Source organism: Malaclemys terrapin, chromosome 7, assembly GCF_027887155.1.
Source record: "Malaclemys terrapin pileata isolate rMalTer1 chromosome 7, rMalTer1.hap1, whole genome shotgun sequence".
Lineage (NCBI taxonomy): Eukaryota > Metazoa > Chordata > Testudines > Emydidae > Malaclemys > Malaclemys terrapin.
In genome coordinates this window covers 111,880,607-111,898,025 of record NC_071511.1, presented here as the reverse complement: position 1 = coordinate 111,898,025, position 17,419 = coordinate 111,880,607, and the positions used below count along the sequence as shown (strand labels likewise).

Genomic DNA, 17,419 nt, shown 5'->3' with positions numbered 1-17,419 from the left:
TCCAAAGGCTAGATTGCTAGAACTGCTTGGGAAGTGATTCCTGCTCCTCCCACCCACCCCCTGCCATAACATTTTGAGATTAAAAAAGGTTTTGTTCGTCATTGTAGTGAGGAGGTGTGGCCTCCCTCAGAGAGTGACAGGGACAGACCACAACACGCCCCCTGGTGGCCAAACCAAGCCACATCTGCCCTGCTGGAAGCGGAGGAGTGGGACAGGAAGGAGAGGTACAAAAAGCAGGCCCTGCAGCTCACTTGGACTGGAGCCACCACAGGAGATGGATGCATCCTGCCTGGAGCCTGCAGAGGAGCTGCCTCGTGAGGACTGGCCAAAATTCCCCGGACCACTGGCTGACCAAGATGCTGAGGAGTTGCCAGGCTGCTGCCTGAGGACTGGCCAGATCTCCCTGAGATGACAGATGCAGGTAGACCCAAGTGGGAGAGTAGGAAGCAGACCAGGGAAACCAGGCAACAGTTTGGTTGGGAGCTGGTTTGATACAAGGTCAGTGTGTTGTGGGCAGATACCTGCTGACCCAGTGGTGGACCACTCTGCCATTGTAGGGCTCTGGGCTGGGATGTTTGGGCCTGTGTCCCCCCTCCTACCTCACCCCTGGGGTGGAAGTACTCCCCTTCCTTAGGCCAGGAGACCTGTGCTCCTTGGGTACCCTGGCCTGAGCCCCATAGACTGTGCTTGGTGCTCACCCTTACCTGGGTCTCCTAGACTGCTTAGCCGCTCTGCCCTGCTTGCTGCCCCACTCTGGCTGAGGGCCTGGGACTCAGACTGCTGTACTGTTCTGCCCAGCCAAAGGACCAGACACTAGGTGTAGCTAATCTGCCCCCCACCCCCTTTGAGCTCACCTCAGCGAGGAGGTGTGGCCTCCCTCAAAGACAGACAGTGAGAGATGGCCATGCAGCCTATAGCCATAATTTTGAGTTTTTATTAAAAAACAAAAGCTAAACATGGTTGTTTTCAGCAACTGTAAACCAAAAGTGTTTTGCTTTAAAACAAAGAGATTCAGGGATTAGTTGCCAGAAAAACAAATGTCCATTTTGATGTAAAGCCATTTAAAAAAATACATTTTTTTTTGGAGGAAAGATTTTTGACTCACTGAAGCTGGGGTACCATTTCTGAGCTCTAGTAATGTGGATGTAGCAATTTAGGTGGCTGATTTATTTTAAGGGAAAGAGAAGGCTTGTCACTAAAGCAAAGAACTGGGAAAGCGGGGCACTTTTCCTGGCTCTGCCACAGATTGCTTGTGTGACAGTGGACAAGTCACCTGCCCTCTCTGTCTGTGAAAGCGGAGTAACATGTTAACCCTGGAAGGTAGGTTTTGTGACTCCGCTCTTTAGTATTTGTAATGGGATTTGAGACAGTGGATGGAAGGCCAAGTATATAATAAGCCAGGGGTGGCAAAACTGCGGCTCGTGAGCTGTATGCAGTTCTTTTATAGTGAAAGTGCAGCTTGCAGAGACCCCCGTGGCTCCCCCGTTCTCTGCCTACCAGACGGGGGGGGGGGGGGAAGACTCAGGTCTTCTGCCTGGTGGTGGGGCTAGGGTCTTCTGCCAGAGATGACTGGTGCCAGCTGAGAGTGGGGAGGGCACAATTTAAAGGTCCCCCCCCCAACAGCTTGACTCATGCCCCCCTTTACCTGCAGCAGCTCCTCCCTGCAGCTTCCAGGTGTTAGCTCCCTGTGGAGAGGCAGCAGCAAACATCTGGGAACTGCAGGGAGGGGCAACAGTAAAAGCAGCGGCTCTCCTGGCATCTCCCAGCTGTTTGCTGCTGCCTCTCCCCACAACCACAGCTCCCAACTTGCCCGCTCCAGCAGCTGCCATGCAGGGAGGGGGCCCAGCAGCATCATGTGACCGAGCTGGGCCTACGCATTGCTCTGGCGTCTGCCCAGTGAGGATAGGAAGCCCCAAACCCCGGCAGGCCCGCCCCCTCTCCTGAACTTCTGAAGCTTGTCGTATGGCAGCTCCGAGGGCCAGTTAGTTTGGCCACCCCTGTAATAAGCTGAGGAGCTGAAATACTCTCTCACTTGAAAGCTTGAGAAACACAGATAAGGTTATTGTATAAAGTTCCTTACATATCTAGAATAACTATGGCTGTGATTTTCAGAGGAGCTTAAGGCAATTAAACTTCTATTGAATGTCAATGGAATGAAGGTACCTAAGTCTCTTGGGCCCTTTTGAGAATTCCAGTCTGTGTTCTTATGCAATACTCCATATTCACCTGGTCATGGTAATATGCTTAGGGCTAAAGGGCTGTACAGTTACTATGTGTTTCTATTGGTCTTTCCCTCCCACTTGCTCTGAGGATGTGTTTGTTGCTGTCTAGCTTTTGTCCTTTTCCTCCCCACTCTCACCATTATTGGTAGATAAACACGCAGTAAGTAGATTGAACAGCTGTATCTCCCTCTCCAGCTGCACTTCTTCCTATATAATGGGCCTTATTGGATCCCTATGTCTAAATCAATAATCTGCACCCAAATCGAATATAAGGCAACTGTAAATTTATCTCAGAGTTAAGGGAAGTAGAGGAGGTGAAATATAACTCAGCTGATTTTCTGTATTGGCTTAAGTCAGTAAAACATTTGAAAGTGGAACCAAAAAACCAATAAAGCGAAAGTTAGTAATGGGGTCCTGTACAAAGACAGCAATTTCATGAGCACCTGGAAGTTAAGAACTTTAGACAGGGTGTAATAATTAGAGCTTTCCCTATATTAGCACCAGAATGTACTAATAAAGGAGATGCAGTGGTTAATAAACTGAAACACCAGTCATTAGGGCAACATGACTTTCATTTATGGAATAAATACTTTTATCTTAGATGAGATGGTCTCAGTAAAAGGAGATCATTTGCTTAAGGTTAAGTTATTTTTACTCGTATTAAATGGCCACACTGATGCACCGAGATTCAATACAAGTAAAGCACAGAACATGGAAGCCCTTAATCTAAGCATTTTTGAGAAACTCACTATAAAGGGACTCATGCATAAAAGTCTTACTGAAGGTCAGCCACATTGGAAAATCCCACCTCTAGACTTTATGGCAATTTATATAAGAAGTCAGACATCCAGATATGGTGGTTGTGCCCCTCTAGCATTCTATAGCATGCTGCCAATAGTTTGCAAGTTGCAGATCAATATGCTGGTGTTTGGCCTCATTCATGCTAATGGAATATGACATTTAATTTCATGTTATCAACGTTCAGGCAGTCTAAAGTTCTTGTTGTTTGCAGTGTAGTTCTGAAATATTTTGAACACCTGCAGTTTATTTACTCAGTATTAAGTTTGAAAAGGGATATGCTCACTGTGATGGGTTGCCCCCCTTTAAGGTGCCACCTGATGTACTGGGATACCACTGAGCCTGCCTGTTCCACCAGCCTGGGCCCCCTTTTCCCTGTCTTGCTGAGCCAGGCTATTAAACCTCCTCTAGTGTACACACACAGGCAGGGCCACAGCCCAGCTGCAGAATGACACAGACACTGAGATCAGCTCTGGGAAGACTCAGCTTAAGGGACTTGCCCCATCACTCAGGTGCCCACCCAAAGGTATATTGTCTTGCGCTGTATAGAAAGTTCTCAATGTGAAGAGATATATGCACAGCTTCTGCCCCCCCCTTCTCTTCCCCCGGGATATGGATTGCACAAACAGGGTTATGTTATAAACAAGAAATAAGTTTATGAACTACAAAAGACAGGTTTTAAGTGATTATAAGGGATAGCAAGCAGAACAAAGCAGATTACTGAGCAAATAAAACAAAACACGCATACTAAGTATAAGTTCCTAAAGAGACTGGTTTCAAGAAGTAATTTCTCACCCTAAATGCAGGAGGGGGTCAGGGCTCTGGGCTGGAGGTGCAGGCTCTGGGATGGAGCCAGGGATGAGAGGGTTGGGGTGCAGAAAGGGGCTCTGGGTTTGGGGGGGGCTCAGGGCTGGGTCAGGGGATTGGGAGACAGGGTTGGGGCATGGGCTTACCTCCGGCGGCTCCTGGTCAGTGGCCCAGCTGGGGTGCAGAGGCAGGCTTCCTGTCTGGCCTGGCACTGTGGACCACGCTGTGCCCTGGAAGCGGCTAGCAGATCTGGATCCTAGGCAGAGGTGCGCAAGTGGCTCCACATGACTCTCGCCCACACGCACCACCACCTCCAGCTCCCATTGGCAGAGTGTGGAGCCAGTGCTCGGGGCGGGGGCAGCACATGGAGCTCTGTGGTCCCCCTGCCTATGTGCCAGACCTGCTGCTGGATGCTTCTGGGTAGGAACTCTAGTTTTACTGCTAGTTTTTACTGGCCATCAGCCAGGGTCCCTGGGTGCCGAGCAAGGTGACCCCAGTGCCTTGCATTCCGTGACCAAGTACTGGGTCATGACTCAAATTTTGAAAACCACTGATCTAGTCCAACCCCCTGCTCAAAGCAGGGTCAATCCTAATTAAATCATCTCAGCCAGGGCTTTGTCAAGCTGGGCCTTAAAAACCTCTAAGGATGGAGATCCCACCACCTCCCTAGATAACCCATTCCAGTGCTTCACCACCCTCCTAGTGAAAGTTTTTCCTAATATCCAACCTAAACCTCCCCCACTGCAACTTGAGACCATTCTTCACAAAACAACGTTCCCAGCCTCCACATAACTCTAATGGAAACATATTAATGCAAGTGCAGAACTTATTCAGGCAATAAGCCAGCAGATAGGGTGCCTTTGATTCTGTTCTGGCTGGCAGAGATAGAGTACACAAGGTATCTTTGCTCATTATAGTTCAGCCAAGAAAGGGAGGAAGTGGTACCTCTCCTTTTTTTTGCCAGCATGATCAGGAGAACTCGTTCTAATACGGAGTCTGTTGTCTCTTGTACCCCCTGCCACAAGCACATTGAACCAGACATTTCCTTCACTATCCACCCGTAACCAGCCCGGCCCCTATTCCAGTGCATGTATGCCTCCTCAACTTCTGGTGCCTTCAAACCAGACTATGGCCTGTTTTTTAGTGCAGAGCATTCCACCATTGTTTCACAGACAGGAACTTTTAAGAATGCAATTTACAAGACTGTGCCATATTTAAACACTGCCAGCAGAAGATAGGAAGTTTCTCCCTTCATTTGGCATCTGATGATCTTTTCAATTATTCTCTCAAATACTTAAATTCCTTCACCAATTTGTTTCTAGTGAAAATTAAGTATGTTAGAGCATTTTACTGTAATGTTTGAAATTACTGCATTTTCTACAATATTCTACCTGATTGTTAAGTGTGTTTGGTTGAGTGTTTGAGGTGTAAAAATATTTATCGAAAGGGTAAGTGGAGATTTGGGAGTGAGGGATGAGATCCAACCCCAAAATTTATATTATACATTTACATAATATTTCAGTTATTTATATTACAATAGCACCAGGAGGCCTCCACCGAGGCCAGGACCTCACTGTGCTAGACACATAGTGAGAATCCTTGCCCCAAGAGCTTGCAGTCTAAATAAGACTGACAAAGGAAGTATAGCCCCATTAACAAATGGGAAACTGACACATAGCTAGATTAAGGTTTCAGAGGGGTAGCCGTGTTAGTCTATACCAGCAAAAACAATGAGGAGTCCTTGTGGCACCTTAGAGACTAACAAATTTAGTTGGGCATAAGCTTTCATGGGCTAAAACCCACTTCATCGGATGCATGGAGTGGAAAATAAAGTAGAGAGATATAAATACACAGCATATGATGGGAGTTGCCTTACCAAGTGGGGGGGTCAGTGCTAACAAGCCAATTAAATTAAGGTGGAAGTGGGCTATTCTCAAAAGTTAGTTTTCCCCCTGCTGTTACTCATACCTTCTTCCCAACTGTTTGAAATGGGCCACCTAGATTACATTGAACTCATTAGCACTACAAAAGTGATTTTTTTCCCCTCCCTTCTTGTCAACTGTTGAGAATAGCCCACTTCCACCTTAATTGAATTAGCTCGTTAGCACTGACCCCCCACTTGGTAAGGCAACTCCCATCTTTTCATATGCTGTGTATTTAAACCTCTCTACTGAATTTTCCACTCCATGCATCCGATGAAGTGGGTTTTAGCCCATGAAAGCTTATGCCCAAATAAATTTGTTAGTCTCTAAGGTGCCACAAGGACTCCTAGTTGTTATAGCTAGATTAAGTGATTTGCCCAAGATTATCATGTGTCTCAGTCCAGTCCCTTCACCACATGATCATCCTTCCTCCTACCGGCCAAGTTCATCTAACTGAGAACTATACTACAGTAAGTGTCCTACCTTGCAGATAAGGAGAGAAATCCATGTCTTTTGTGTTTAAATCACTGTCACTGGATTTCACATTGATAGCAGTTGTGCCAGCATCAGCTTTGACTGCCCTAGCAAAGGCCTGAAAGAAAAACCCATAAGTGGGATCGAAGATCATCTCTTTTTGAGACACAGACTAAACAGTTGTCGTTCTCCCCCCTCCTATTCCAAACAAAGGGATGACAATCATCACAGCTGGTGAGGAGGAGAAAAGGGGAGTAAAATGGAGCAGAGAAAGAGGTCTGCATAAAGATGCTGTACTAAAATCTTTTCTTTCTCCTCTCCATCTGCAGGCTTGTCATCATCTAAAATGCACTACATAGTCTCAACACAATGGAACTGAGCTCCCCACACCACCCCCCGTAAACTAGACCGCATTTTGCAGCTGGGGGAAGGAGAGGCATTCCAGAAGCCGTGCTCTGGAGACGCCCCTCAGTAGCCATGTACACAAATTGCCCAAGCCAGAGTTGAAACAAGCAGACTCCGCCCCCTCTTCCAAATATACTGAGAAAAACAAACCGGATTTTGCCGGAGAGCCCTGCTGACAGAACAGCTCCACATGGACTCTACGGCTGCAGCAATAGGATTCTTTCCACTCCCTGCCTCTCACAGAGAAGCTGAGCACATAGCATAGTTCCCAGTGGAGTAAGAAATATGGGTCACATGGGCTGCCTTAGGCCCTGCTGAAAGTTCCTTTCATTGTCTAGGTGGGAATCCATTTTAAAGAGGTGCAAAGCCAGGTTATACATCAAAGTCCTTGCAGGGTACTTTGAGACCTTGAATCAAAGGCACAGACTCAAAGCGCAGAGGATTATTATACAGGTACTTTCTCTTCGGCTGGTAGCAGTCACCTTCAACGCCGAAAAATGCACTGGCAACCTGCCACTTGAGCAAAATTATTGCGAGGGATGTAGCCACAACTGAAAGTCAAATATTCATTGGAAAATGCAGCTATTCAATATTTAGGGGAGGTGGGAGGAGGGTACAAAGCAAAACCTTTAGAAAGCCTCTCACCCTGCCCCCTGCTGTGTCTGAGTCTAAGAATTCTTCTCTCACGGGTTAACTTTAGCTCTGCCGTGGTTACCTCATTATCAAGCCTGGTAGCTTTTTTTTTTTCCTTCTGGCTTTGCTGACGTTTTTTTCCCCCATCCATGGAAGTCATAATGCTTCAGTGGGGGGGGGGGGGGGGAGGGGAAGAGGAGGGGGATGAAGAAAAAATTAGTCTGTGGATTCTGTGGTGCCCCTTTTGCTTGTATGGGTCTTGGTTATCTTGCTCTTGGTTAACTCTTGTAGCATTTGTCTCTGTAGAATGAAAGCAGATAACCCTTGTTGAGTCAGGGGCAACTCAAGCCAGAGTCAGGCAAGGCTACCCGGGAATCGATGTTGTTACAATGCAGCATGTACATCTCGACACTGAAATCTGGAATAGATAAGATATCACTGGGTATGGTTCTCGCCATCACCCTGATCACTACTCTAAATACAAATAAGGGATGAGGTTTGCCTCATTACCCTTTGTCAGTTCTGTTTATTTGAACTGCAAGCTCTTTGGGGCAGGGATTGCCTTCCTCAGTGGTTGTCTAGCACTAAAGGACCAAGGAAGGATGGTCAGTGGTTAAAGCACAAGTGTAGGATTTAGGAGGCTTCAGTTCACATCCCTGTTTGCCACAAACGTCTCATAGGTCCTTGGACAAGTAAAGTAAAACAGAGAGAGAAAAGTTCTTAGGCTCAGATTGTCAGATGAATATTTGACTTTCAGTTATGGTTACACCCCCTGCTGTCCCTCAGGATCCCCTCTGTAAAACAGGGATAATCGCACTTCCCTGCCCCACAGGGGTATTCGAGAATTTATACATTAAAGATAGAGGCACTCAGTTACTGTTGTAATGGGGGCCATACTTTATACACACACACACACACACCCCCAATGGTCAGAACCTTTGGTTGCTAGCACAATTCACATAATTGAATTTTCTGCATATAACGTGGTTTTGTGAGCAATGTTCATTCACCTGATCCCCCACTGATCATGCAGAGAGGTCCTATATCAGGCAGTGCATGCCAGAAATGCTCTCCTAATAAGAACTTCCTGTGAAAGTTACAAAGCAGGATTATAGACAGCAATTTCACTGATCACTAAAGCAGTAACTAAGAATGCCAAGCATGCACAACCCCAAATACCAGCTGAAGCTGATCTGAGAAAACAGTTCATGTACATGCCGAGTCAAGCCTGAATCAAGGGCTTTTGATTGAAGCTTGGGTTATTTATTGGCACAACCTAAAGACGCCTCTCAAGAAGCAGTCCCTCATCAGTGAGTTCTTGCTGAGAGCAAAACACAGTAACATAGTTATATTCCTGAACTGATCGTTCTTGTGCATTTTGTGGGCACATCAGTAACGATCTTCTCTCCACTTTGCCTCTCTGTTTGAGAGCTCCTTCATAACGGTCTGTCTTTTCTGTATTCGGCTAGCATGGTTATAAACAGAGTATGTACACCTTCCCTTGAATGTCATGGCTCCGCAGAAATTCCACAGCTTCAGTGCACACCTCCAGCTGTAAGTCACAAGCAAGTGAATCTGACTACATGCTTCGCTTTTGGCAACTCTTATAATCAGGCATTGTAGGAAAGGTTCAGGCTTTCAGTAATGTAACTAGGGAAAAGGAGAGGTTTTTTTCTCCCATTCTTTTTGCCTGTCTACATTGCAACAAGCTTTCTCTGTTCCTGGGAAAAACAAACTGCTAGGCAATTTGCAAATACTGCTACTGACCCTTGTACTTCAGCATAATTATAACTATTAGCACAAAGTATTCTTCTTCCTTGATCAGTCTGTACAAGCCTTTCACAGATGGTGATGGCATAGATTATAAGGCCCAATACTGATCTCTTTTACACTAATCTAACTGTTTACTTCAGTGGAATTACACCGGATATACAACAGTGTAAGTAAGAACAGGACCATATCTACATAATGATCTTCAGGTAAGTATCTTAAAAATAATACTAAGCTTTTTTCTATTTAACTGTTTCACATGCTTAATTGGCAGAACTTGAGGCACTATCTGTGCTAGTAGAAACACTCAACTCACATTCATGTTAAAGCCAGAGGGTGAGCCCTGGTCTATGCTTAAAATTTAGATTGACCTAGCTATGTCTCCCACACATACACTGTAGGAACTCCCTGAAACCCCACATACCACCTGTTTGTGGCAGAGGCTCTGGGTGGCTCCCATTCCCCTTGATACCAGGGACTCTGTTTTCCCACTCACAACCCCCTCCCCCCCACACACACACATTATTATGTCTCTTCTTTCTGCCTGGGAGAAGTCATTCAGGGTGCCAACATTTTAAACTATTTTGGGACAATAGGCAGAACTGAGATGGGGATGTTGTTAGGTTGGAAGGCATTCATGGCTGCCATCAACTGGTTCTTTGATCTACAGACAATTAGAGACCAGACTGAAGCTGCTGAGTCTGCTAACCAGATGCCAGCGATTCTATATGTCCCCATTTCCTGCTCCTGACATTCTGATTTTCATCCAAGTCAATAGGATTGTGTTCCTTGGTGTCTAGAACAGTCCCTGAAATGTTGGAATTGATCAGATCTGATGTTCAAATGTTATCACATTACACCCAAACAGAGAAATGCCACCAAGCTGTGTGAAGGACCTCACTTCAAACAACTGAAAGGTGGAAGTGAGATCAGGAAAGAGGAAACTGAGCATGAATCTGGGGAAGAGACTGAAAGAGTCAACCTTTGTCCGGAGTAGTTTGAATAATTATCTACTTGCTCTTAAACAGAAGAACATTAATTTCAGGGATTTTCCTCCTATTAATGTAAATAGCTTACACAAGTGCATTTCCCTATTTATATGCAGGCAAGTAACAATTCACTACTACTGTGGAACCAGTAACATTCCACAGTAGGTCAGCCTCAAATTAACTAGCATTTATGTTGCCTTTAGGAGAATTAAAACCATTTGCTAGCTAAGGAACGGGACCGTCAGAAGAGCTTCAAGACATGATGGACTTAGTGCAACCCTTTATTCAATTTCAGAGTGGCAGTGTTCAAAACCAATCAGAGTTTCTTTCCTCAGGCCATATGTCACCTTAGGTGGCTCTTTGCTTAGCCCAGGCTCACAATACCCAGTAAAGTTTGCAGCAAGCTTTGTTTCATAACAAAACTCTAAGCCAGGCAAGTTTCACCTGGCTTTGAGTTGAATTACTGCCTCAAAGCTGGCACACACTAACCCTCCTCTTTTCTCCGGAGGAAACACACACCTTTCCAAAGGAAGCTATTAGGAGCTGATATGAAGATCTACCCAAAGGAAACAACTTGACATGCACAATGCCACATTTTACTGCTCCTACACAATCTAGGAACAAGGCTACATATTCTTGAGCACCATCTACCAACACCGTAACTATTTACACATAGACAGCACTCTCATAACAGAAGGCCTCCTCTGCCAAGGAATAAACAATCATAAACTAGAGACCTTGCTCTGAAGCCATCAGGCATGGCTGCAGTGGGAGATGGGGCATTGGTCAGGGAGAGCCAGGGCTCTGAGGTGGGACCAAACAGTCTCTCTCTCAGGGTTTTGGCTGTCTGGTTATTGCTCATATGCTCAGGGCCAACTGATCACCCTGGGGGTTGGGAAGAAATTTCCCTCCAGGTCAGATTAGCAGTGGCTTTGGGGGTTTTCACCTTCCTCTGCAGCGTGTGGGTGCAGGTCTATGGCCAAGATTACCTGGGTATGTATCACTCATTTCCCTGCTATTGCAGAGCCCACAGGCACTCATGCACCTTGGTTCCTCCTATTCTCTGCCTGTGGCACATGACAGTCTAGTCTCTTGTGGGCTGTAATATTTTGGTCTACTTTCAGTTCCTGGATGGTATTGGTGGCCTGTGATATACAGGAGGTCAGACTAGATCAGCAGTTCTCAAACTGAGGGTCATGACCCCCATTTTAATGGGGGCACCAGGGTTGGCATTAGACTTGCTGGGGCCCGAAGCTGAAGCCAGAACCTGAGGGCTTCAGCCCTGCGTGGCGGGGCTCGGGTTACAGGCCCTGCCACCTGCGACTGAAGCCCTTGGGCTCAGCTTTGGACCCCCCTAGCCTGAGGCAGTGGGGCTTGGGCTCCCCCAAGAATGGTGGTGCTCAGGCAAGTTCAGGCTTTGGTGCCCCCCCTCCTGCTCCTCGGGTCATGTAGTAATTTTTGTTGTCAGAAGGGGGTCACAGTGCAATTAAGTTTGAGACCCCCCTGGACTAGACAATCTGGTGGCCCCTTCTGGCTTTAAACTCTATAACTCTGTCACTCCTGATCCACAGTCAAGATTCTTCTACAGTCAAGACACTCCATAGCTTTCACCTCCTGCATGAGGTATACATATTGTATACCAGCTGTGCCTAGTCACCTAATGAGCTCCAGCTACCTCGATCTACCAGACCCTAATGCTTTCCTGCCAGACTCTGAACTCTTACCAACAAGCACGAGAAGGATTTTTGAGTCTTCATTGCCCCAGTGGCCAGGAGCCCCGGAGTCCGAGATGGATAGTACATCCCATCCCCGTTACAGAAGTCTGACACAGCGCTAGGAAATACTCTTGCACGAGCAGTTGTACTTAGATATATGAAACCACAGTAATCAGGGTGAAGTTCTGTGACCTGTGATATACAGGCGATCCTAACGGTCCCTTCTGGTTTTAAAATCTATGCATCAGTATCAGTTCTGTTCTAGAATTTACATAATGTACACACATGTATGTATGTTATATATACAGTCACACTTAAGCCCCAATCCTGCAAACCCTTCTTTAAGCATATGTGGTGCTTGCAGGATCAGGGCCTTATATATAATATATTGCAAACAGTGTGGGTTATATGCACAAAAAGCAAGACACTTGAAGGACAAAGTTCTCTCCTTAACTCATTGCCTTGTTGCCTAAGTCCAGATGCTCTGTATGATACCAGGTCGTAATGCCAGCACAATAAAATTCAATGCTTTTTAATTGCAAAGGAAAGTTAGAAGTTGGTACCCTACTGAAGTCTGTGGCTGCCCTGAAGTCCTAATTTTAAGACTGATGGGGAAAAGGGTAGCAGGGGGATGGAGGCTGTGAGTAAACCAGAAGAGGACCTATAAAGGTCAGAGATATTTAATTTTATACCATATAGTATTTATGGTAAAATACTTTATACACATTAAATACCCACAGTTGTACCTGAAATTGCTTCCCTGGTAACTTAGATAAAAATAGATTTCCTGTCATTTTAACAACAGATTATTCCATTGATTTCAGGGAATAATGACACAGTTCTCTATATCTGGGCCATCATCCGTCCCTTGAAATTGGTATTTGGTGAGAGCCAGAGAATCCCTAGTGTCAAGGGTTCAGATTCCCCGTATCGAGCTCACCCTCCTCAAAGGTGCTTCGGGAATGTGTTTTTAAAGCTCCTATCATCGAGCCAGGCTGTATGATGCTGCATCACTTAGACCCGGATCCTGAAATGGACGGCACATGGACAGAGCCCTCTGCCTACATGGAAACTCATTGACATTAATGCGACTCCATGCAAATGCAAGGATCTGCCCAAGTAGAGTCAACTGCAGAGTTGGCACCTTCCTCATCACTGCAGATACAGCTGCACTTTTGATGGAGTGGCACTCATACATAGGCCCTGATCCTGCAGATGTCACACCCACACACACACATACATTGTGGCACTCTGTCCCCTGTTTAGTAGGGGCTGGGCCACATGTATATGTTGATGAGCCTATGGCAGAGTTGATTAACATGCTAGGTTCAGAGGCTTATGCTTTAAGCTCCAGAGGTCCCAGGTTTGATTCCTATTCCTCCTGATTTGTCACCCAGCACTGTTGGTGTTACACAAATTTATATACATGCTTAATTTACTACTATAAGGAATTCCCTTGCCTTCAATTGCACTACTCACTGTAGTAAAGTTAGGCATATCTCTAATCCCATTTCTCGTGTGGGCCCTGAGGCTATTGGATGTAACAGGCTTGCATCCTAGTCAGAAGAAATCCACTCTGTATTTTTCCTTTACTGAGGCTCACTGGCCTTCAGGAGAGCCAGTTCTGATACCTGGATGAAGCAAGACAGGGAGAGCAGACATGCCAATTTAGCCAATCACTTATACTGCAAAAGGAGCTGTCAACTGAGTGTTGTTCAGGATTTTAAATTTTTTGTTTTATAAATTCCTGGCTGGAATGATTTTTTCCACCGACTAAGGTGCACACATTGTTTTGTATTTTAGTTTTTCATTGCGCTGTCACGGGGACGTCCATATCTTCTACTGTGTGTGAAGATTATCTTAGTGAACGTGACATTCTGAACTACCCCACTTCTTTCCCATTACTGTTTATTTTTGTGACTACAGAGCGTTATGGCTTTTGGATTATCAATTGACCATGTCAGCTTTCAGCCAAAAAAACCAACCCAAACCAAAAAAATCCATGCATCTGTCATGCTCAGATCTCAAATCAGATGAAAGGAATCAGAATCCGATTTATAAGCAAACAAACCCATTTGCCACTGGGCTGAGAGTAAGCATAAAAATTTCATCCAAAGAGTAATTTTCATAAAGACACAAGCATCTGAAAGCAGAGTCTTAAATGGAAGCACGTCCTCCACTATAACTATAACATCATTAGTACAATGTTATAATACATATGTGCTGTTGGGAGAGAGATACGCATGTATGTATATTCAGTTCGTTTTAACCTTCATTAAATTCTAGTAAAAATAAACAAGATAAATATCATTTGCATTTATGATGTGAATTAGAAGAGCCTGCCAGATGGGTAGCCATACTCCAGCAGGGCTGTTGTTTTCAAGGAGAGGAAAGCACTAGCACATCCCAGCTGTTTGGGGCCTGTGATGTTCCCACATTTAGAAAACCGTAGCCCTTGGCTTTTCCCTAGAATTAGTTAGCGTTAATACTCTGGGTTAGTCCGGGGAAAAGTCACATTCTGAAAGACCACCCTCATGTACAGCTGTACTCAGGAGACAAAACGTCACCACTCCAAGCTGTCAGCCAATTCATCTCCAGCAAAAGTCAACTGGGCCATAAATTGGGAGTTCTTTATCTCCGGCCGGCAGGCCGAGCTTGGTTTAATTGCTGAGCTATGCTAATGAGTCTTGTTTGTGACACAAGGTGCTTCATGGTGGCTCTGTTTGAAAACATGCTATTGTAACCCCCCTGAGGGCAAATACAATCAGGCTAAAAACACTGCCGTCTGGATACAGAAAAGAAATCATGTAGCAGTCCCTTCAGCATGGCACATTATCAAAGGCATCATTAACAGCTGCTTCATGTAATGGCAGGAGGCTCTCCTGGGTGTCCGCTGTTCATTTCACTTTTTTTTTTTTTTTTTTTTTTTTTAAAGCCATGAGTTTTGGAACCATGACCATCAAATCAGCTATCCAGGAAACAAAAAGAAATCAAGATTTGGGGCTTTGCCAGCAGAAAAGGACAACCTCGCTTTTTCGAAGGAAATACAAAAATCAAAACATATCAAGAGAAAGAAACAGAGGCAAAATTGTCCCTCCACTGAGTTCTTCAAAATAAAATCAATCACAGCTCAGATTTGTCTTTGTCAGTTTAGAGTTAGGAGCTGTAGTTTTATCTTTCAAATGTAGGGAAGAAAATAGCCTGGAAGGACATGGTGCTACAGATTTTCCTGTCCAGTTATCAGCTGGTATTTTGCAACATTGTTTGAAAAGGAATGTGTGTCAATCTCTGCTTTTGGCCAAAAAAAAAAAAAAAATCATCATCATCATCATCACCATCACCACCACCACCACCGGACAGGTTTTCCAGTGGGAGTTGCAGGAGCTCAGCATCTTTAAAATCAGACTACTTATTGACATGCTTCAGTATGGGTATGTTATTGACAGCAGCCGAGGCACTGCTGTCAGGGAGCACGGCCCCTTGGTTCAGTAAAATGACAAACCTTCTCCCACGGTCTGACAACATGGGGCCCCAATCCTGCAAATAGTCACACACCAACCTGAGTAACTTTAAGCATCTGAGAAGCCCAGTAGAAGTCAATGAAAGTGATGCCTGGTATGAACTCAGTAATTACCCATGTGATTAATTATTTGCAGGACTGGGGATTAAGTGCTTCATTGTAAATTTCATGTTTGAAACTGTTGGCTTTAATCCTTCTGCGCCTCACTTTGAGCTCAATCCTGCAAGATGCTGAGCGCTCTGGCCTGATTAAGCAAAGCACTTAAGCAAGTGCTAAGCTTTAAGAACATGAGTGGTTCTGTTGACTTCCATGTCCCCAGCTTAAAGTTAAGCATATACTTCAATGTTTTGTTTGAGGTGGCCAGGGTTCTCAGCCCCAGGCAGGATAGAGCCTTTATCCCCACCCCGCGTAATATGATACCTACTTGGTGAGGGTGTTGTGAGGCCTAATTAAAGTCCTTTGAGACCCTCCCGTGAAAGCAGACACAGACATGCAAAGAATCCCCCTCCCCCCCAACATTGCTCATTGTACTAACATATGAACCTCGCCTCCACTTGTGACCTGCTGGCTTTGGAAGTACAGGGGTTCCAGAGTTAAGCCTTTTTACTTGTTTCTCAGTTTCTATTTCTGGATAATTTTCTAGTTTGCACATTTAAATGGGAGTAGAGATGGAGAATTATAACTGAAATATGAGCTGCAGGTGCTTTTTAATGAACAAGCTAAAAAAAGAATTATGCCCAAGAGACTGGGAAGGTTGCTCTTTTTGTGCACCACTCATTTCACATTGATTTGTTTTCCCTTCATTTCATCTGTTCTGAAGTTGTGCTGGCCACAAATTCTGCTCTGCTGTGATGATCCTGAGAAACCACAAATACCACTGGCGTCCTACTGGAGCATGGATCTTGCCAGTGGGTAGGAAGTAAGGGAACCTTCCTTCTTCTGATGTATGCTGAGAGGCAGTAGAGTCTAGGACTCTGGACTGGAACTCAGGAGACTCTGTTATACAGCCTTAGACCTGCCATCCCATCCCTTTGGGCCTCTCTCTCCCCTTGTGAACAAGTTGCCACCTCCCTACACCCGCCTAGTGGCCTCAGGCAGGCCTGCAAGCAGCTCCTCACTTCAGTTTCCCCTCTTGGTTTCTCAAATTATCTCCCTGCAGACTTTTGGGGGCCAAAAAAATACCCCTCCTTGACGCCTGGGCTTAGGAACATAAAGATAAACACCAAATAAAACTCCAAATCCCGCATGAAAAGCTACACAAAACGACAATGTCACTTCCTATTCCTGAGGCACCTCACCCTGTTACACCCCTGCTGGTCTTTTTCTTTTTAGATTGTAAGCTCGTTGAGACAGAGACTATGTATCTGAGCAATGTTGAGCCCAATGGGGCCCTGATCTTGGATAAGGCCCACAGAGGGCTGCTATAATATGACTATGACTAGCTTGTTTTTGCCACGTATTATTTTTATGACCTTCCAAATATAAAATAATGAACACACCTCTTATGAAAAAAATCCCGCTGGGTTCATTTACAATTACGGATGTGCTGATTGCCCCACATAGGAAGAGTAAGTGGGGCAGCTAGTGCATAAAAATACACTGGACTCCTTTCAGAGTTGTTTGCCGTTCCCTTTAACAGAGCTAATGGGGAGATAGCTAGCTCCTCACAACAGAGCTGGGGGGTGTTTATGCTCAAACTCCCAGCTGAACTGTCCCTGGTGTGCTATGTAGTAGTACACTTCCTGGACATTTTTCTGAGTGGGTAGGCAGAAGGTTGTGGAATAAGGCACAAGGGGCGCCCTCCCTTCCTTTGGGGAGGTGCCATCCCAATTGCCAGTGCTTGTGCTTCCTGATTACAAGGACTGGGCGAGGTGAATGACAATGCTAGCCTCTCCAAAGGATATGGAGAGTAGATAGGATTGGACTAGTTCCCCTCCAGTCAGCAGAGGACTAGGTTCAGAGGAGTTGCAGTCACTGGAGTAATACATGCTCCCTGTCCAGGACAGATTGCAGCTGAGATGCCCACTGCAATTCACACACAAACGCCTCAAAATGAAACACACTTTGAGAGAAAAACTCCCCCTCGAGTGCGACATTATTACCATAATCTAATATTAGTATAAAATATGACCTCTACCCAGGAGCTCAGAGGAGAATGCTCCCC

General features: G+C 45.4%; 1 long non-coding RNA gene across 1 annotated transcript; it reads left to right on the top strand.

Moving 5' to 3' along the window:
• Positions 1 to 295: 295 nt before the first annotated feature.
• On the top strand, positions 296 to 14,868 carry LOC128839926 (uncharacterized). The gene is made up of 2 exons (XR_008445574.1): positions 296 to 421; positions 14,671 to 14,868. It is a non-coding gene; the product is annotated as an uncharacterized LOC128839926 (long non-coding RNA).
• Positions 14,869 to 17,419: the final 2,551 nt, after the last annotated feature.